Below are 22,413 nucleotides of genomic sequence, written 5' to 3' on the forward strand. Positions count from 1 at the left end.
TAATTCACTCGCCTGGTGGATGGGTGCTAGTCAGAGCTTGTCAAGCAAGCTATGGCAAGTACATTCTGAATTCAGCTGGCTTATTGATAATCAAATCTTGCCAGTAAGCATGTCTTGTGGTACATTATGATCAGAGCAAACCTCGGTGTCTAGGGACCGCCGAGGGAAAAAGGCAGCGATGCCAACACTGCAGTCAGTGACTCCTCCACAGTCTGACAGAAAGCCTGAACAGAAGCAGAGCACTCACACTCCACAAACCTTGAGAACCGTTCTGTCACATCCTCCCCCCACAGGCGACAAACGTCACTAATGATCAGTCACAAGTGTAATTGAATACATAAATAAATAATACAGTCGCTTAAATAATTCAAATTGATTTAAAAATGTTCAATTTCCTCCCACCGTTTCACATTTTTGATGTTGCTTAAATGATAACGAGAGGTGTGTCAAGTATTCTTGAAATTCGTTGGCTAAAATTTAGTTGTGTCATAATTCGTGAGCTGGATTTGATAGCCCACCTGGGTCGATAGGAACTGAAAGTGAGGATGAACCTGTGCATCTTCCTCACATGAGACGGTGTAAATCAAAACTAAGGCTTCACTCATACCGACATTATCCGGGCATGAGAGAGCGAGGTTCAACTTTCTGGCTGGACGACAGTTAAATGAATCAGAGGGTCGCACGCTGCGTTGGCCAATCAAATATATGCACATTCCTGGTAGACAAACGTTCACTTTGTCCAATACTTGTCCAATATTTCTGCAATATAGATTATTGCCGAATACCTGAAAAGATATTGACATTTCCATCAGCCTCAGCCATGCTTGAGTGCTAGCATGCTAACGCGCTAAAGGTGGCCGTATACCCCCACACCCACTTCACGCGGTGATTGTTCAGCTCTCCTTTTTCATTCATGACAACTATTTATACTATTTTTTTTACTGTCACTTTTCATGTGAACAGCCGAGTGCAGGAGAGACTGTCTGAAAATATGCATCTCGTCTCCCCCCGTCCCCCTCCGCTCTCTATGACGGTCAGTTTTTCACTCCGCCTTTGAGTGAAGCTGTTCGCAACAACTATAAACACAATTATTTCCATTGTGGTCGGACAACATGTCATAAGAACCAGTTCTGAGTGACCGTGCATCGAGCTTGAGATGGTGAACATGGTGAACATTATACCTGCTAAACGCCTATTAGCATCGTCATTGTGCGCAAGTTAGCATGCTGACATTAGCATGCTAAGCTCACCAGCCCTGTCACCTAGAAATTTATATACAACTAAATTGCAACAGGAAATACATTTTTTTTTTGCATTTTGTATGTAGTGCCACTTGAATTACATTTTCTATTAACAAAATTAGGAAATGTCATTAATTAATGTATCTGGCAAGTCGCAAAAATGTTGATTTAATTCATTTTTTGACCAAAATATCCAATCCGTATCCACTCGCAGTGACTACAGCGTTTTAAAAAGCTGTTTTATGGTTCTGTTTAGGCACAAGCAGCATTTAGTTAAGGCTAGAGAAAGATCATGGTCTTGGTTTAACACAGAAAAAACGTCTGCAGTGACTTGAAGCTTGAACATGTTTACTACCATTTAACTTAAACCGCAATCGTTCACCTTAACCAACATGCTTTTGACTCAGGATGTGTTTCACTCCAGGCAGCGATTACGTTTGTCAACACAACATAATTTGGGAAACAATTTAGATCTATAAATGTAATTTCTAGGTGACACGGTTGAGCACACTGCACCGCTGTGCCTGAGCGCAGTCTTCCAGCCTTGTTTTAGTATCAACACAATGATTAGATGTGGTCTGTATTCATTACCGACAAACATTACTTCAAACGATTTGACGTTCTGAGACACACATTTCTCATTATTATCAACAAGAAAACATGGGAAATGGTGAGAAATAGAAGTAAAAAATAAAAACTATGAATTATTGAATTCACTCTATTTCTCAGTCATGTATTCAATTGTATGTTTGAATAATCAGGCTGCTATTAGTGTCACATCTGGGACTCCGTAGTACCGACAGTAACGAGGCATTTCAGTTGTCATTTGCAGGTAAAGAGTTAGAAATCACTAATTTCAGGTGAATTATACAGCGATTATACATAAGAAAACATCTAATTGGTTATTTTCCTGCTTTTCCATTTGCACCAATTGAAACACTCTTATTGACATTCTGCAGACTGTCGTAACCTGTCAGCCATAAATAATTATATAAATAACAATAATCAAAATGCAAGGAAGCTCAGGCCTGTCAGTTAATATTTAATGAGCAATATGCAGTTTGCGAAGAGGAAAATGGAATTACTGATGGAATTGTTTTCCCCCTCCTCTCTCTTAATTTCATAAAGGGCAAAGAAAGCAGCCGACAGACGACTCTGTCCTCGGCTGAACCCGGATGTTGTGAAAATGAGAAAACTTTGCAACTTTGAAAGTTCTCGCAGGGCTCTGCACAGACACTCGGAGGTCACCGCTCAGACGCAAGCTGTTTTGGGACTGACTACCAACCACCGAAGAAGTCTCAGATTCATATGCTCACCAGCAGCCTGTTTGTAGCAACCAGCAGGTTTCCAGCTACCCGGGGATTCTCACACATAAACTCGCCTCGATGCAACTCCCTGTGACGTTATATGACTAATTGCCTCCCCAAATGTTCTGCCTAGACACTTGTTTCGATTTGTAACGGGGCTGATAAATTCTCCCTCTGCGGTCGGCTCAGACACTGCACCACCTCCAGATGACCACGGCTGACAGCTTATCATGGCCCACGAGTTTTGTTTTTCTCATTGTTCAGAGTTTTGACAGGGATGGATGTCTCAGTAAGGCACAGAAGACAAATGATGACAAATCCTGTCCAGAACATTGAATATCTTGTCAAGTATTCTTTGGATTTCTTACAGAGGAATTTTAATTTTCCGGTTGCAGAGAAAACATTTTATCTCTATCTTGCTGTAGATAAATATACTTACTCTACTTTCAAGAGGATACACAGAGATTATTTACATGATATGCCCACGTATGGATATGGAAAACCTCTCTATTGTTAGTTGTGGTTTTTAAGGATGTCAAACATCTTTAGTTTGTAAAGAGGACTTACAACAGCTGGCATGTCTGAGTTTATTTACAAACCTAAAGAATAAAAAGTCATTTTGACACAATCTAAATCTTTATCACCACCACACAAACACAGGCTGATTGTGATAATAAAGCATTTCAGGCTGATGAGTTCCAGCTGCAGTGTGATTGTGCTTGTTCTGGACAGAGAGTCTCTGTTACAATGCACCAAAAACCATTATGCTTTAGACCTGTGAAAGAGGCCTACAGCAACTTCTCGTGGCTTAATTTGCACATTAATTCTTGCTGACAAGCGTACAGATAGCCGGCAAGAAATGGCTCAGAAAATTAACCTGGTGAATTTCTTAGCAGGCTACATTAGCATGTGAAAATATTACAAGTTAATGGAACATCACTGCTGTCTATTTGTCCCTTTCAGGCATCTCAAACACTTTAGAGCAAGTATAAGGAAACAGTTCATACTGCAGCTGTACAGGATGTTGGTGATTCACCATGTGGGTGAATGTGAAAATAGCTGCTGCTCTACCTGTGTGATTCTGTCAGATATCAGGATTAATTAAAATGTATTTCATTAAATGTATTAATTCAATTTTAACTCTATGTGCAGTTGCCAGTTTTGAGCGCTGTCCTAACTCCACCATGAACAAAATCTTGCTAATTTTTGGACAGTTTGGTGACTACATCGTTAGCTAAAAACATGTAACTAAAGGCGCCTTTAGATTGTGCTACAACAACTTTATACTGGCATGAAGGTGTCTGTGTTTGATTGGCTGGCTGGAGAACTACAGACAAAGTAAACAAAGTTGTGGTGTAGCTTACAAGCCATAGGCAGACTGTAGTTTGTTAGCAGTGGAGCTATTTCAGGCGCCCTTTGTTCCAGAAGTAAAAATCCTTTTCATTTTTCTCATAGACAATGTTACTTTACTCTTTAATTCTCTCTCTTCTATAGCTCGGATCAACATGAAACTCTCCTGGTTAAGTTATTAGTACAAAAGATGAACAACTGTGTTAGAAAATATCTGATTCTTTAGTAAAAAGTCAAAGATACAAGACTGTGAACATAAAAATTCCAGAGTAGAAGTTACGACTCCCAAGGTGCAATTCAGCAAGACACTGCCAATCACCGAGCTTAAAATTTGGCGAGTAGAAGCTAAAGACTACGAGGTTGAGAAAACTGATTTTACAATTTACAGAGTAGCTGTAATTCACTGTTAATTTCTGGGTTACTTTTGAGTGAATTGAGCAACTATGGCAACACGTTTCTTCTCCATAGCATTGGCAGCAGAGGCTCATGGGTATTATAGTATTCTTAGCCGCCTGCAAAAATCATGCACAAAATGTGATTTCTCAGAAACGAAGTTGAAATAATTGAAACTGATGGTCATAATATAATCCTGTAGGGCTGTTACATTATCTGGGAGAGTCCTGAGTGTCTATGTTAAATTACACTGAGGAGATTATTTAAAGAAATATTTGAAATGGGGAAAAACATTGAAGAGTAAATACCACACCAGCATCTAACAGGAGGTATGTTTACAAGCCGCTAATTAGCTACCTAGCCTTCAAACTAACAATAGCAATGCAGGGTGAATATTTGTGTTTGGACTCTCATTCAACAAAAGAGAGAACATGAAACCAACAAATATAAAATATAAATTTCTGCCTTTGGCTCTATTTTTTTTTTTCCTCTCGAAGGAGAACACAGGACAAGTGATTTACAGAGTAGATATCAGTGCTGTAGCAGAGAAAAAAACTATTATTTTATAGCTATTTCTCCAATCCTACCTGTTTTTATTGTCTTTCAGGTTGGTTTCTGAACATTGGTTCCATTTGGATTCAGTTCCAATTTGGAGAAATAAGTCTCCAAGCTCCAAATCTAATATATCTTTTATTGAGTCTTTAATTTCTTCTTCCTTTTTTAATTAACAAAGAGTTTTTGTTATGTAAATGCCAATCTCAGAGTTTCAGTACATAAAGGAAATGAAATTGTTTATAACTTTAGAGCTTGACATTGTTGAATCCTAAATAGATTTGATTAGATGAACTCCATCCTCATCGTGGCTGCATTTGCTTGTCCTTTTGAACCAGACTGCACATCTGTTTTCATAACTGAAACCAATTAAAGACCAACCTGTGACCTGCAGCAATATAATGTAATTACTGCTTCATAATTAAAGTGTAATGTACTGTGTTTCCCCTTTTCTTTTTAAACTGGCACTAATTTATACACTCAGGCACATATTGTGCAAAGAGCCATTGTATTAGCCGTGCTTATTACGCCCACACATAGCTCATTCATAATTAAGCTGCATATCTTAATAGCTCCAGTTGAATCGTCTCTCACTTTACTGTGTGGATTCTTTATGGGGAGGGAGTGGCGGTTGAGTGGGTCTTCTTTTGTGTTTCATCAATATTTGTGCGTTTAATGACTTCTAGGAGCTCAAACAAGGGTGAAGGATTGAGCTGTTAACAAAAAAGTCAGAAAACAAAGGGCTGAAATTTTTAGATAAAAAAGGAAAAGATAACGCGCATGTGAGAACATGACAGGGAAATTATTTTAGGTATTCAAAACAACGGTTTCCATAAAATCTTCCTGCTGTCGGTTGAACACAGCTGCTGTTAAATAAATCAAGGTGTTTTCCTGCCAGGTGCTCTGGGTGCTGTGCGGTGCACTAGAACAAAACCTCCATTGTAAATATGAGATGTTTGAGACCTCCTCCTTTATTTCCCTGTGGTTAAAAATTTATCTATGGCTTGTTTGTGCATCTACCTGCAAAGTCACATCAAACAGGCCCTTCTTCTGCTTGGCAGCTTGAGAGCGTCGAGGCAACAGCGGCTCTGTACATGAATCCTATGAATGAAGTTGGAGAGTAATAGAATAGGAGGAGGAGGAGGAGGAGGAGGAGGAGGAGGAGAAGAGGATCAGTCTCGGGGCCTTCATCCCGGTATTCATCTCTCTTCTATTAGTTTGAGGAAGTTGCCCTTCAAAGCTCTCGGAGGGTGAAGCTGAGAAGACATGCCGATAGATAAAGCTGGCAGCTCTATTGCGCCTGTCATCCGATGCCCATCACCGCGTGCGCTTCCTGGAGCAGCGATAAAGATGGATGAGGTTGCCGTGTGCGTTCCCAGCCAGCCAAATCACACATCAGAGTGAGGCTGATGGAGAGCTTGTTGAAGAAGATAGGAGCGCTTGTCTGTCGTCTACAGGTATGTTTACGCCACCTGTTCTCCATATGAATCCTTTAAGTGAGCTGACATCACTGCCTAGTTTGCAGCTGCTCTCTAAATGTTGGGTGTGCTGGTAAACTGGTAATCTATGTAGCGCATGTGGCTCCTGTAATGTAATTTAGAGTTTTAAAGATATCAGACCACTGTCACCAAATACCAAATAATAATGTGCAAATAAGGGTAATTAACACAATCTAAAATACAACAAATGGGACGCACTTCCCTGTTACAGATCCAATTGAAAAGAGTGTATTTGCACTTTAAGGATGTGCAGAGATCCCAGTATTTGTATTTGTATCTGTATTTGTTGAGGCAGCAAAATTATTTGTATCTGTATTTGTGTTCGAATAAAAGTGGAAAGAGGCTTAAAAATCCTGTTTTTGTTTTTATTACACTTTTAATTTTAGAAAATTATTATGATTACTGAGCTAAAACACAGCACACCATGTATCGTGTAGGGAGGAACTTCAAAGGTGATTCTTGCTTTGCACTTTTCATTTATTGCCTAGTTTTTACAACCTGACTTTGTGGAAAGGAGAAGGGGAACAACAGTTCATGGAGAGTCTTTAAGAGCACGTTGCTTGTGTAAGTAGCTCAGCTTTATCTCTGGGGAACACCCTCAACAAATAATTTTTAAAATATTTGTATGAAACAAATATTCGTATAAAACCCACTGTTTGTGCTTTGCTGAATAATGTATTTATATTTGGGCACACCCCTAACTTGCACATACAGTAAATGTAAATGACTGCAACATTTTCTAAAGTATAACAAGATGTTTAAAAGTGTTTTTGTGCCATTGCTTTCTTATAATTTTGCCGCAGTAGATGTTCTGTGGTAGTGCAGAGCAGATCTGTACGAAGCACTGATCATGTCATAACTTTGACACCAAGAAAAGCTGGCAGGATAGGGAAGTGATATCTTAGCCATGCAAATCGTTTGTCTGCCATAACCCCGATATAATGGAGGTGATTGGAATTTCATTTGTGATACTCAGTCGAAAACAAAGCTGTAATCAACAGAAACACATCTTTCTTCTGTAGCCCAAACATTTTTTCTCATCAACTCTCGAGTATGTTTCAAGAGTCGGCAGGTTGATTTTCACGCCACAGAAACATGACAGCATGTTGAGTCTGAGAGTAAATTTCTGACCTTTGAAAAAATAGTTATACAAAAAATAATAACACATAAAATCTTCTCATGGTGCAATCTTTCATCTGTATGTGATGGTCCTTATACAACAACCTGTTATTATGTGACTGAAGTTACTTTAATCATGTGATGACAGTTGAAAGCTCTACAAAAGGGTTATGATTTGTGGCGAAACATGACAGAATCCTTTAAAAGCAGTTACCAGTAGAGCATAAATATAACCTAAACATGAAAAAAAATACAAATAAAACGGCCGTATGAGTGATGTTATCATGCAAACATAAAGTGCCATAACTCATCCTCAGTCTCTCAATTTATTTGTTAGTGGGCGGGTTAATTAACTGTCAGAATGGCAGTAATTTACCACTTCACCACTGTCACATCTGGAACATGAACTCTTGTAAAATTACTCTCATTTCATTTTTCATGCTGTTCTTTTCCTCAAGGTTGCATGAGGCTGAAATTATACAACAAACCAATTTTAACCCCACAGCACAGATTTGCCCCATAAATAAAGTAAAATAAGTAGTGAGTGAGTTCAAAATTTGTTCTGACAGAGACCATTAAAACTGCAATTTTAGATTTTAATGGTGTTTTGTAGGAAACAAAATGACAGTAGAATGAAACAGGAAATATGGGATGAATTGGTTGAGGAGACAGATTTTTACTTTGTTTTATCTTCATTTAGCAGCACAAAGCTATTTTCCAGAAATGCCTGCTCACACTCACACAGCCCAGTATGGCTGACTGGTGCAATGGGACTTAACTGGCTTGCTCAATGGCACATCAGCAGTGGTAATGAGGAATGTCTAACCGCTGCTGTTTCCCAACGTAGATCGTTTTCTTTTCTTTTTACCAGTTCAGGGATTGAAGAAGCTTGTTTCTTTAACCCCCTTTGGCCACATATAGTAATAATAATAATGATAATAACTTTATTTATATTGCACATTTCTAAAGTTACAGAGTCCCCCTTCACTCAAAAATGTGTTTTTTTTTCTTGTTATTTCAGTTTGATGTTTGAGCTTCTCTGTGCAGAATGATGTATGTGCAGACTTTGTTTTCACATTCATCTGCTGAAAGTGGGACCTTAAATCTGAGATCAAACGGTGCATCCAATGACCAGGATTTGTGACATCACAACCAGTTTGGAGCCAATCGTGGTCCAGTATGCAACTTACACAAGTGTGATGTAGAAACTTGAAGCCTCCAGAGCACAAACACTGAGAATGGACTTTAGATAATTGAACTTTTTTGTTGAAAAATCATATTAGACTGAAATTATTATGAAAGGTAAAGTCTTTTATATACTTCTTAAAACATGTCTGGAGTTGATCTTTAACAGTGAAGCCAACAGAAAAAACAAACCAAAACAGTATAAAAATATATTTACAATTTTAAAAAATGCTATCTGATAAAAGTGAGTTTGTGGTAGTTACTGAGAGGACGTTACAGACTAGCCTGTGAGACTCAGCTGAGGGCAGAAAAGTCACCATTACACGGTATGAATTTTGGTGCAGCAGGACTCTTTTGACTTTAGCTTTTTATTTGAAAAAAAAAAAAAAATCAGCTAAATTATTTTTCTTAGTTTGCAAATGCAATCATCTCCAATGACCTGAGCCGATGTTTGCTCTGAAATGAGGAGGAATAAAGTTACGTTTGCTAATTGGATTTAGATAATGTATCAAAGCTGTTTTTGTAAACATTGTACTAATACGAGCGATGAGCTCATTGTTTTTTTGAGTTTAATGACGAGATGGCTGGCTGAGAATGATCTTGTAAATATGTTTGTGTGTGTGTATGCAATACATTCCTGCCTATTAATGAGAATGCAACACTATTGATAAGTTGCTTTCTGTCCAACAGAACATCTGGACTGACCTTGTATTGCAGAGCCAACTAAATAAGACTGAATGATAATGATGTTTTTTACTTGCCCCGGTGCCCGCATTAATCTCTATGAGCAGGTGTTCACACAGGCAGACGTGTGTTTACCTTCAGTTTGTTTAGCATTGTGCTAGTCATCGAACTGCTGTCTTGGGGTGGCGGTGTTTATTCCTCTCAATAACACACTGAGTAAACTGCACTGTGGCACTCCGGAGCCAGAAGAATAAGAGACCAATACTTGAGACGGATAAGGAAAGTTAACATTGAGACGACTGGAAAACATCATTAGCCACCTTTTGCCTCTTGTGCAGTATATAAATGCTTTTAAAGAACATGGTGGCAATTTTCTTTGTTTTTCTTATTGTCAATAAATGTGATTCTACTTACAAGTATATGTGTGTATCCAAAGCCTGGTGATATATCTTATTCCTCTGTGCCATTTAACAGACTGAGCTCTCATACAGATAATAATTATACATAAGGTTCAGATGAGAGCATCGGCTGAATCAGAATTAACAATCAAACCATGACTCTGTCTGTCTGTGCTGCTGCATCAGCAGCAAAGAAAGTCCAGAGGTGAAGACTGAAAACTCCAAAGTGTCCAAAGTGAACATAGAAATGTGTGATTATAAAAAAAAATGTCTGTTTGTACTTCAAAGAGTAAAGGAGAAAAATAAATCTAACAGGGAGGGATATAATAAATATACCTTTACTACAAATATATTTAAGGATTAAAGGAAGAATTAAATTTTTAACGAGCTGAGCTATAGGGGCTCTCTGAGTTACCTCAGCTGTCACTCAGAAAATAATAAGACTTCAGATGAGAACATTAGTCGGATCTGAAAGCTCATCAGAATCGTAACAATAATAAAAACAAAATCTGACTATTATCTCTACGTTTTTTATATTATTGAAGTCTAGAAACTTGTAGCCTCCTCCAACTCTTTCAGGCATTATTCTGTAGCCGATCACACTATCCAGATGTTGTTATTCACATTTTTATTTCTGTTTTCTTAAAGCCAGAAGCTTCCAGTCGCCGGAGAGAGAGAGAGGAGAGCAGGGAGGAACTCTGTGCTTGTGTCCTGGTTCTGCCAGCTCACTGTGACGAGGAGCCACATTAATCAACCCCGTCCAGTAGACAAGGAGAAAGTCCAAAATTAACATGTCACCAAATTTAGCCCAATTTGACGACATTAAGGTTACTCACACCCCCCCCACCCCCTCTGAAGGAATACCCTGGCCCAAATATCCCTCTCTGTCTCTGTAAAGAAGTGAAGAAATCCTCTAACAGTGTTAAAAGTTAAGGTAACGTGAAGGTAATTTGGCTACAAGTTAAACATATAATGTATTGCTGAGCATGTGCTATATTAGGAAGGTCAAATTTATTATGAAAAGCTAATTAAACAGGAATTAATCTAGTATAGCTCCTAGTTTGACTGGCTGATTGCTGCAGGCAGATGAGACCCAGACACTTCTGCAGAAAACAGCTTCTTTTCACACAATGCAGCTCGCTGTATTGATTCAGTATCGATTCAAGGTTCAAGACATAGAAAGATCTCTGCCCTTAGCTCCATACTTTTTTTTTTTTTTTTCTTCTGGGAGAGCATTGCAGCAAATCAGATAACATTGTTAGAGAGTGAGATGGGAAGATAACCCAGTTAGGATGCAGTAGGGAGGGATTTTGTACTGGTGATGCTGTGATTTGGGTCTCATCTGCGGGCCCCTTGCTCTCATCCCACTGGCCGATATGAGATGTAATTTTGTCACACCAGATTGAGCACCTCTCCGTCGACCCTACAGGCAGCCGGCACTCTGTTAGTTATGGTGACAGAGAGTGCGGTCATTTATCAGCTCAGGCGATTTCTTAAATGAGGACATATTGGCAGGTGCCCAAGCAGCACACTGGATGAGGGGCTTTGTGCCGGCTGCAGCCAAGAGTGCTGGAGTGACAGCGGACGTCTTCTCTTGGTTTTAATGGGGGGGGGGGGGGGGGGGGGGGGGGGGGAGAAGTTCAGCATTGGTGGCCAAAGACGTGAAGTCTGTAAATGTATGTTCTGAGAGATTTGCACACTGCACACTGTCACAACCCCTTCCACGCTGGATGCATTTTAATTGGTTGCAGAAAATGAGGCCCTGAAAAACAGACAGTGTAGAAATACAAATGATAAACAATGACTGTCTCGTAGAAATATTTCATAGGCTGTCTGTTCAAATATGATAACAAGACATTTTTTTTTTTTTTCCGTGTGAATCAATACTGTTGGCTTGTTATCAATTATAATTCTTTCTGCTAAGGATGCGGTATAGTTGCAGTCAAACAACACCGCCTAGGCCACATAATGAGGGATGGGAGAAGCTTGCTGATTAATTTATAACAAAAGAGTCAACAAAGGAAAGAGCATTGTATATCACCTGGTGTAGACAAGATAAGTACGGAGGTCTAAATTATATTTGTTGAGATACAAACCTAGATGGATTACCTCTGTTCCCAAACAGTGAATTAAAATGCAGCATATTCACCTCAGCAGGCGCCTCCTCCTGCAGCAAAAAACTTTTTTTTTTTTTTGCCTTCTCTCCTTTAATTTATTTGCTTATTTATTTATTTTTTCATTTAAGCAGGCAGCAGGATGGAATAATAAATCGTCCTCTTTGGTGGTTGGTTAAGACTCATTAAAAATCTCTATAACGCATTGGAGCCAACTGGAGGCTGTGTACCGTGTGAATAGCCTGCAAAATAAATATTGTGCCTCAGCCATATTTTCTTTCAGGGATTTACATTAATAAGATAGTGGGTGTGCAGTAATCAGCTAATGGCAAAGCCTGGTCACAGAGGGCTAACAGCGGCGAAGTTGTGCTACAATTAGCTGGTGATTGCAGGCAACAGCTGAGACACTCTTCAGAGGAGGATCGAGACTTTCTTAATGAGAAGCCGTTTTTTTTTTTTTTTTTTAAAGGATTGTTTTGTTTAAGATGTAATGCCTTCCCCTAATTTGTAAGCAAAATGCAACCCAAGACAGATAGATGCAAATAGTACACGTGATCTTTGACGTCTATTAAGAATCTTTAACCAGCCAACAAAGACTGTAGTTTTGTTTATTGTATAAAGCAGCAAAGGAAAAAGTTGTTCATTTCTAGACGTGTCTCATACTTCTAACCCATCAAGCTCTTTTAATGCAGCAGTTAAACAAAGGACCCGACTGTGAGCAGAGGACCTGACCTCTATTCAGAAGAACATCACATAAGGCCCTCGCAATAGAACAGCGTTTAAAAATAGCAGCCTCCTGGTTTTTGGAGTTTTTTTGGAGTCCTCCTAACTCAGAGTGCTGTGCTTCTCCAACATTTCTTAACAAGTCAGTGAGTGATGGAGAAAAGGAAGGCAATGCAGAACAAAGAAGTGTAAACTAATACACAAGTTATTTAAAGTGTTGTGGGAACTCTGAATCAATAATAATATTAAACTGGTGTTAACATGTTTGACCAGGATTTCAGTTGCCGAGAGTGAAGCAAAAGGCCACAGATGGGTAAGGAAAAAAAACCTGTGCCTATTGATTTCTTTGTAAGCCTGCATACTGTCCTATTTCCCATCATCAATGTGTGTCAGTGTTCCAGAAAAGCAGCAATTTTATCATATTTGGCACATCCAAGCTGTACCTTAACTACTTCCTCTTCATTCTGTACAGCGTGTCTGGTTTGTGCTGCATGTGTCTAATGTCATGAAGCAGCATCCCTTCATGATCCAGTTCCTGTCACGGCTACTACATGCTGGCAAACCATTAAAACAGTACTCCACTAATTAAGCGTCAGGCTCATGATGGGCAGTTTTAAAAAAGATTCGAAATTAGTGCAGCAGAACCTGGCGCCTAAATCACCCAGAGTGCAACTTGACCAGTGACAGTTTGATTGGAGAATAAAGTGTGTTATGCTAGTGGCGGCTAATGTAGCCTGGAGGTGCAGCAGAGATGAGAAGCAAGCTACAGAGATCACTTGAGGCATTTTATCTGACTTCACAAAGCTCCCTTCAGAGCCCCAAAAGGCTTTATACTAGGGATGAATAACAAAGCGGGGCTTAGTGCTCTGGTTGGATCCATATGGAGAGCCGGGGCTAACGTTAGCTGAGAGGCTAGAGGAGCGTTAGTCGCAGCATGACCGGAGGGAAGCACAGCCAGTTAGCCTCTGCTAGCCTAGCAGCTAACGTTAGCCCTGGCTCTCTATGTGGAGTACTGAGCCCCGGTTCGTTATTCAGATTAAAGTGGGAAGAAGCAGCGGGTCTGACGGGGTGAAACAGTCCACGGAGGGAAGCACAGTCAGGCGGCGGACGAGATGGCAACAAATCAGCGTCTCATAATCGGCAGAAATGGCCGATACCGAGATAATATTGTGCATCCCTACTTTATACAATTTTTTTTTTAACATATAACACCTGAAAATACACTGACATAGCTGTGTCTGTTTTTAGACACAGCTATGTCACATTTGGCTTCCAGACCAATCACAGCCAATCTATCCAACGTGTCAAGGTTGTGTGAGAAGAGCATCTCACTCACGGTTCAGACGAAGCTCTTTTATCGACTCCACCATCATTACAGACTTGCTTTATTTGTGCAAAACAGCTCACATCTTTGAAGCTTGAATTTTATTTATGAATGTATGAATGAATATATATAAATGCCTTTTCATTCACTATTTTTATAATCTCTTCTTTTAGTGGTAAAACACAGCTTAAAATGTTAATCTCAGCTTCACTCCAGCTTCATCCCCTTAGCAACAGACTCAAGCTTTGAAATAGATGATTGAATGTTGGGTCTATGGTGGGCAAACACAGCTGTGGGAATGTTTATGTGAAAAAAAGGCGGTGCTGAAAAGCAGTACAGTTCTCAATTTAGAAAGAGTCTAAAAAGGGGGGCGGCTGTGGCTCAGGAGGTAGAGCGGGTCGTTCACCAATCAGAGGGTTGGCGGTTTGATCCCTGACTCCTCCTGTCAGCTTGTCCTTGGGCAAGATACTGGATGCTTTTCATTATGCTTCCTACGGCCGTGACCTGGAAACCGATCTCCCTCCGGAGGATCTTCCAATCCCTTAAATGCACCTGGAGTAGCTTAGAGCGAGGAACCACAGGTGTATCCTAGGTGGAAGTTTTTTACTGGACGGGCAACACCCCTTTGATCGAATGTGTTTGCTGATTGGATATAAAATTTATCCACTGTTTTATGTTTGTTCCTTTTTTGATTGCGTGCAGTAAAAATGCTTTTCAGGCCCAAGGTGGAAGTTGTAATTCCACAGTTTAGCCAAAGACCGGCGCACTTCCTGGGGGCTCGGTAAGCATGCAACTGAAGAAAAGCAATGTCAACACCTTTTATGGGTAAATTTTGTAAATGTGTACATTCATTAACATTTCAGCTTATTCCTAATAAGTATGTTCAGGATGATAATAAAAATAAATCTTGAAATGATCATTTTTTTGTGATGTTAATATAATGTTTCACATCAGCTTGTTCACTTATTCAGCCTACACCAAGAAGAAGAAGAAGAAGAACTACTTTTCCCTATACATTTGCTGGTCCTGCTGCATTAAAGAAATATTTTCCTCTCACCACTAACAGTATGAAACTCTGTTTTCTTATGCATTTGCCCCCAAGTCTTTTGTGTGAGCTTGTGTATATGTCGGTTGGTTTATTAGGATCCCCAGTGGGAGACTGTAATACCTACAGTTCTTGGGTTCCCACAAAAACCATTAAAAAGGCACATTAATCAAATGAAGACCAAAGGGTGTGTGAACAAGAGTAACAGAGAGAGAAAAGCACTGAAAAGAAAAAAAGAAAGCATCTGTTTTGGTGTTTTCTTTCCTTTTCTGTAAATCAAAGCCGGAGCACATCTCACAGCAGGCTGCTGCTACTTCCTGTCAGCAGGGAGGGAAACTGACGCCCCTCTTCTCAAATCTTCAACTTGGCATTTAAGACCTTTTGGACCTGACCTCCCTAGAGCCCCCCTACATTAATGCTGATCATGGAGATTGCTTAAAAACCTTTTCAGGTACGTGGTCACGCTTTAGATTTAGTCATTAATACAATGAGTGCATAAGAGTGTGTCTTAATGACAATCTGGGCCAACTGACTTATAGATTATACAAATTTATAACCTGGGCATCTGCATCGCTTTGGCTCTGATTGGGTGATCTTTATTCCCCCACGGTAATTGAGGGCAAGACAAAGTCATTTATTGCCAGACCTCTAACTCACTAGAGTCGAAGCTGGAAGGGAATCAAATCTATTAGCTTTGCATATATGAATTATTAAATTGTTAAGTTCACTCTCTAATGTTTTACTGTGTGTTTTTATGAGGTTTTTTTTATTCTTAAAACAAATGCAGCTCAGTTAAAGGTAATTTCACTGATGAGAGTTGAGTTGCTCTGCTGCAGACGTTTCGACAGCTGCTTTTTGATCGCTGCTTCCTGTGATGAATGAAGAGACAAAGCAGGGTTAGGGCCCTTGCTAACACCCAGCTGAGTTTCGCCTTTGTCCTCTCCTGGAGAGCGATCTAGGACATTTGAAAGACTCCTTTTGTACCGTTGTTTTACCCATCTCTAGACTCTGTTTTCTAGTTTCTCGCTATCTCCGGAGGGCCAAACCGAGGTGGCCGAAGTACAAGCTGCGGTGCCGTACATCCGCCCGCATGATAACTCACATTAAAAGACAGAGAGACGTCGCCTTTCCTTCCCCCAGTCCCTTTATGGTGGATTAATGATTTATTGCTGTGGTTTCTTGCTCTTCTCATCTTACTTGGAGGGGGGGCAGTTTAACAAGCACGCTCGTTTTCTTCCCCCCCGGCCTTCAGAGAGTCCTCACTCACTGAGAAATGTGCCATGGTGCCACTGCGTGTAGCACAGCTGTGACCCAGTTCAAAAAGAGAGAGAGAGAGAGAGAGAGACTTTTTTCACCAGAACAGCCACAGCAGAGAGCAAAGAAATCCAGCAAGAAAACCAAAACCTGATGGGCACTGCTCAAACCTCAGCCCTGCTCCTCGCCAATAGCGGTGGACCGTGTCCGTCACCAATGCACAAGCCTGCTGATACTAGCGGGGTGGACAAAATCATGTGAACAGTTCCTGAAAAAGAACTTTGATGTGCGAGTTGGGTCATTTAAGGTTGCATGGCAGTTGGTAGCTCCATACATTCCTCCATGTTTTGGACACATGCTGTAGGGCTCTCCGTGTAAAACTTTACAAGAATGATCGATCATTTTTTCACATGTAATCCAGCAGCGGGTTGCAGCTTCAAATGTATTTTCATGATCTCACCGTTGTCGACTGTCTGCCCAGAATAATAAAAATGTTTATCCAGGGTAAGACCGACGTTTGAATCCAACATTTCCACAGACTTTCCTGCCACAGTCTGAGGTAGTAGACTTGAAGACCTCCAATGTTTCTGTTTGTGATTTTCCAAACTTTCAACCTTGCTATATGAAATACTTTGGCAGTTTTATCCAATTTGTTTTCAAGCCTATAGTTTGTTTGCTGTGGCCCAAATCAGCAGATGAGTTGGTTAAACTTGAGTTAAACTTGTTGTGTTTTCTCCTCAGTTCCTCTAAAGGACTTTTCAAACCTGCATCGTTTAGTCCAGTGGAATCAAACTCTTGGTTCTTTACTGATACAAATCATTCAGGCAGATCTAAATACAGCAATCATACTGGGTTGTAAACCAAAACGACTGCACCGAGACCCTTTAGAGGACCTGGTCTCAGCCCGGTAACAAACAAATTCTGGAGTGTTTGTGGTGGGAATGTGATCCCACTTCACAGAGGAACTTTGTATGTATGTTCAAGACATACAGCAGGATGTCTGCAGTCATCTGATCAACTTCAGCTCAGCTCCAAATTGTAGTCTCCGGATAGTCTGCATGTGAGGCATTTAAGGAACTTTGGTAAATTGTAGCGTCTACTGATAGCCTACATGAGAGGCGTTTAGGGAACATGGATAAATTGTAGCGTCTACAGATAGCCTGCATGTGAGGTGTTTAGGAACCATTGGTAAATTGTAGTGTGTACTGATAGCCTGCATGAGAGGTGTTTAGGGGACGGGCACTGTTCTCTGTAAGTATTGAGAAATCAGCCCGTTCTGAACAGGCACATTTTGAACAAGCACTGCACTAGTATATATGAATGACCCAGAATGGACCATATACCATCATACCATTTTCTGATACATGTGCATGTCAATTTTGATCATTCTTGCATATATTGATGGTATCTCATAGTGCTCCAGAATTTACTTGCTTGAAATTTTGCTAAATTCATCTTTACACAGAGTTTCTATACTGTATTCACAGGATGCAGATATTGTCCAAACATCAGCATGATTTTCACTGTGTTTATTATGATATTAAACATATTCTGTTATTTAAAAAAACACATTTAGAGGATTGTGCGACTTAAGGGATGTGCTCTCTGACTGCTTGCTGCTGTAGTTTACTTTTTAACTTTATGTATATGCTTACTAGTTGGGAGCAACTTTCCAGAGTGTGCACAGACTTTTGCAGCCATTGTATTAAAGCTGCAATAACCTTCAGGAGGTTTTCAGTGATTATGGGTGCTTTGGTGCTGCACCAACATCATAGCCATAATCCCTGGGAAGAACACCCTCCTGGGTATTTTTGCTAGAGGCAATAACAAACACATAATCAATACAGTTTGAGTTTACACCACTTATTTGCCTGTCAGGTGCTAATAGAAGCAAAAAAGTGTATGCATCTGCTCTCAGATATGGTGAGTATAACTCTGTTTGGCCTCTACTGCCAAAAGTGCCATATTTATGCTACAGGACCTTCTCATATGCATTTATAATCCCCTCCATCACACTATATCTACTGTATGAAAGGCAACTGGAATTACACGTAATTACATTGGAAAGGCAGCAATCATCTGAAGAGTGGCTGGTGACTCTTCAAAGAAAAAATAATGACACTGGAATAAGCAACATTACCTTTACATGCATTTGAAAACAGTATTTGTAAAGACGCAATATTTCTTTTGCTTTTCATGCCATTATCACCTATTTTCATGTACAAAAAAAGGTGACAATTCTACCCGTTTATACATTTACCAACAATTTAAAATACTGACAGTAGATTTCATGGCAGCAGCTGATAGCTATCTTAATCCTTTAGTATCATACGATCTAAATCAATTAGTTCTTAATGAACTGCCCTCTATTTCTCTCCAAAGCGAGAGGGTCGTTTTACTCTCCTGGATGTTTCGCTCTCTGTCGGTTTCTCTGTGGGCATAAAGATGGTTTTTCCTTCACTAATTTATGGTCTGCGGTATTAGAGTCTGTGAAATAGCTTTGAAATGGCTTTTTATTAACTCGTTTTATTCACAGCTCTATCTGTTCAACCTGCACAATAACCTTCAATCTTTACCGATTGTAACCACCTTAGATTCACTCTCTTTCTAATGCGGCTGTTTGTCATCTCAGCTTTTATTGTGGAAATTTTTTTTTTTTTTTTTTACAGCCTTAGGTCTCATTTTGGTAGCTGCCATTACTATCTGTTACAACATTTTTACTAGGCAGGTTAATTGTATTGTGATGCTCCAGCTCTGTTCAACAAAAACAAGTTGTAACTCCAGTCTCCATTTTTTTTTTGTGAGCAGTTCAACCAAAACAGTAATTTTCTCCTCTCAGATTCTTTTATTTACTGTTAGAGTTTAAGAAGTAAAACAAATCAGGAGAAAGAAAGGCATTTTAGAAATGTCAGAAGAGTAGAAAGGTCAGTAAGAAGTAATACAACCCTGATCACACAGGATCAGGTTGCCGTTATAAAAAGATTATACATTTATCCTCAGAAAGTCATTAATAGCACCTGTCATTAAAATGATAAACAAGCAGTGAAGGACTTGACACTCTAAAACATGCACATATTTGCACTTTTTCTTTTCAGCCATACTGTTCTTAACTCTTTTTGCATATATGTGTATATTTTACTGTACTTACTTGCCATGTGATGGACAATAAAACGGTCTAAATATGAGTAGAAGAAGAATATTTTTTTCCCCTTTCCTGTCCTATTAATCAACATCTGATCCCGATTTTTCTTGCAAACCCATAAAGAGGTCCCAACCCCCCCAGGTTGGGAACCCACTGATCTAAATCACTTTTTGGGAAGTAAAAACAAAGGTAAACATTAATATTATAACCCAAATGGTTCATTTACCAAGTGTTCAATAGGTTCTACAAGAATAGTTTCTGGACTTTGCACCTTTGCTCTCGTCCGAATCAGTGGATAAGTTGGTAAATTTGTTGCATTTTCCTGTTGGTTCAGTTTCTTTTCACACAGAAATAATTCAAGCGAACTAAAGTGCATCACTAAAAGCCAAGTGAGAATGTTCACTATGCCCATCGGTTAGTTGTGTCTGGAGTGGCAGCAAGAGTGTAAAACAAGAAGAAGGTCTTAAAGAGGGTCTTCTAGCCAAATGTAATTCCTTAAGCTGTCCAGGCCAGATCTCGATTCCATCTCCGGCTAGCAGCTAGCAATCAATCAATCAATCAATCAATCAATTTTTATTTATATAGCACCAAATCACAACAAAAGTCATCTCAGGGCACTTTTCACATAGAGCAGGTCTAGACCGTACTCTTTCATTTACAGAGACCCAACAATTCCCTCCATGAGCAGCACTTGGCGACAACGGTAAGGAAAAACTCCCCTTTAACAGGTAGAAACCTCAAGCAGAACCAGGCTCTTGGTGGGCCGCCATCTGCCTTGACCGGTTGGGTTGAGAGAGAAAGAAAGAGGGGAAACTCTGTTGATTTTGCTCCTCTGCATCCTTCTATGGCCAGTAGTTGGGTTGGATCATGTTCACATCACAAACAAACTGCTCCAGAGCTCATTTGGAACCCGGCCGACACCACTTCCTTGTTTTGGTCGATGCCTCAGTACCATTGCTGTGTCTATATCTGCCCAAACTAATTATACCAAGGGTGCAAACGACCTAGAGTTTGATTTAACCAAACTAAACAAGGCAGTTTTGAAAACCTCCTTACATGGTACTTATGCTAGCAGTTTTACAATTCAACAGACCATTGAATAGCAATTTTGTGTGTGTTCTCCAGATCAGTGGGTAAGCCCCTTTTTTGATCGTCAATGTTGGCAACTGACAAACTCTACCAAAAAACTAATCAGACCAGATCTCATCAAATAAAATTGTTGAGCATGATGATATCCTAAAAGACAGAATTTATGGCTAAATCTACAAAAATAAGGCTTTTTAAAAATCGGACAGAGATGTTTTTGTTTCATTTTTTTGTCTGGTGATGATCCAACATGGCTGTTAGCTCATCTGATTCAAGCTGGTCAAACACAGAATAAAAATGCTCCCTTTGTGCTGATAGACCTGTTTATGTGATTGTCACACATAGCCAGCCCACCTGGGAACGATGCCATCAGCGTGGGATGTCCTGGTTAGGATTCTTGTTCAATCACTGCTCTTGGCTGCCGGTCGTGTTGCCTGTGGCATTTTGATTGAATGTTTTCTATTCACACACAGAGCTCCCCTTAATGGCTCTTTTCATGTGACAGTGATCTATATGCAGGTAATTACAATTGGCTATGATGGATAGTGCTGTCAGATTTACCATGATTATCCTGAGATTAAACATGTTTCAGAAATCTCAAATGTCAAAAACTATTACAAGGTCAAAGGAAGAGTTGAATCTCCAGTTCTTCAAATTATAATTTATTTTAAATATGACTGCAGAGCTGAAATGCTTTTGAGTCTATGAACTTTTGAATCTGGATCATGTGATGTTTGTGAGACATGCCATGAAATCTAGCCAGTATGTACCTTTTATAAAGCATGTGTGCCTTGTTTATGATGATTAAATCTCTTAGCATGGCTGTCACGCTGCAGGGTGTGAAAATACACTTTGAGACTCATTTGTGGTTTAGTCAGACCGGTTTCACAGGCTTCTGTGACTGACTGCAGCCTGCCAGAACTGAGACGGATGCTTTATAGACATGATGACAAAGCCGGCGATGTGGAGTCTCCTGTCTGTGTCTGTGGAGGAAACCAAAAAAAAAAAAAAAAGAGGAGAAAATGGAGAAAGTGTCACTGAATGCCCTTTTATGTTAGGGGTTTAATTGTCTTGTTGGCATATATCGCTGTCGTGTGTTCTTTTGTTTAAACCCAAGTCCATTTTTGACTCTCGAAAGGCATTTATCTCGACTGTCATTGTGAGTAACAATTTGTTCTTAATTGACCTTCCTTGTTAAATAAAGGTTACGTAGAATATGAAAATAAAAAAATAAAAAGTGCTCAAGGTTGTTCTCTGAAAGCTTAGCTGGGTGTCTGCCAGCCAGGCAGGAGGAAGCCAAAGAGTTTCCTGAACCAGGAGGACATCCGCCAGAAAGACAAGGCCTTAAAGTCTAATTGGTCTGATTAGAGGGGACTCCTAAGCCAGCACTTCTGATTAAGTGGAGTGATGGAGGTGATAAAGGCCGACTGGCAGGTGGTGCTGGACCATTAAGTGGGCAAAATGAAGCAAAGTTCACTCCTGGCTGGATGGGGATGGGGGAGAGTCTTATATTTTATCCTCCGCAAGCAGTGAGATGTGACCATATCAGTCATCATCTCCATGCATCTTCCCTGCTGCAGCCATTCATAAACTGACACATGCTCAAAGTGTGAGCAGCAGCCGAGGCGGAGGCAGGAACATTTCTCCTTCAAGAGTTTCACATTCCCCCCCCCCTCTCCCCCCTCAGCCGACGTTTGATCGTCTCATTCTTTTTGTGAGGATCATGTTTATGCTGCTGGACCTAAACACTTTCCCAGCACCTTCTGCAATATGCACAATTCAATATATTTATATATAATAAGCAGATTAGATTTCATTTTCCCTCTGAGACACACCAACAAGTTAAAATTCAGTTTAAAAACAATAACTGAGGAAAGGAGAAAAGCAAAAGACACCCATGTACTGTTGTTCTGGAGGGTGTTTGCCATAACTCAGTTTACAAACCACAGGAAAAAAAAAAAGTAGCTCTTTTCCTCCACTTCTGATGATGTATAGCT

Source organism: Thunnus maccoyii, chromosome 18 (genome assembly GCF_910596095.1).
Source record: "Thunnus maccoyii chromosome 18, fThuMac1.1, whole genome shotgun sequence".
NCBI classification, from domain to species: Eukaryota; Metazoa; Chordata; class Actinopteri; order Scombriformes; family Scombridae; genus Thunnus; species Thunnus maccoyii.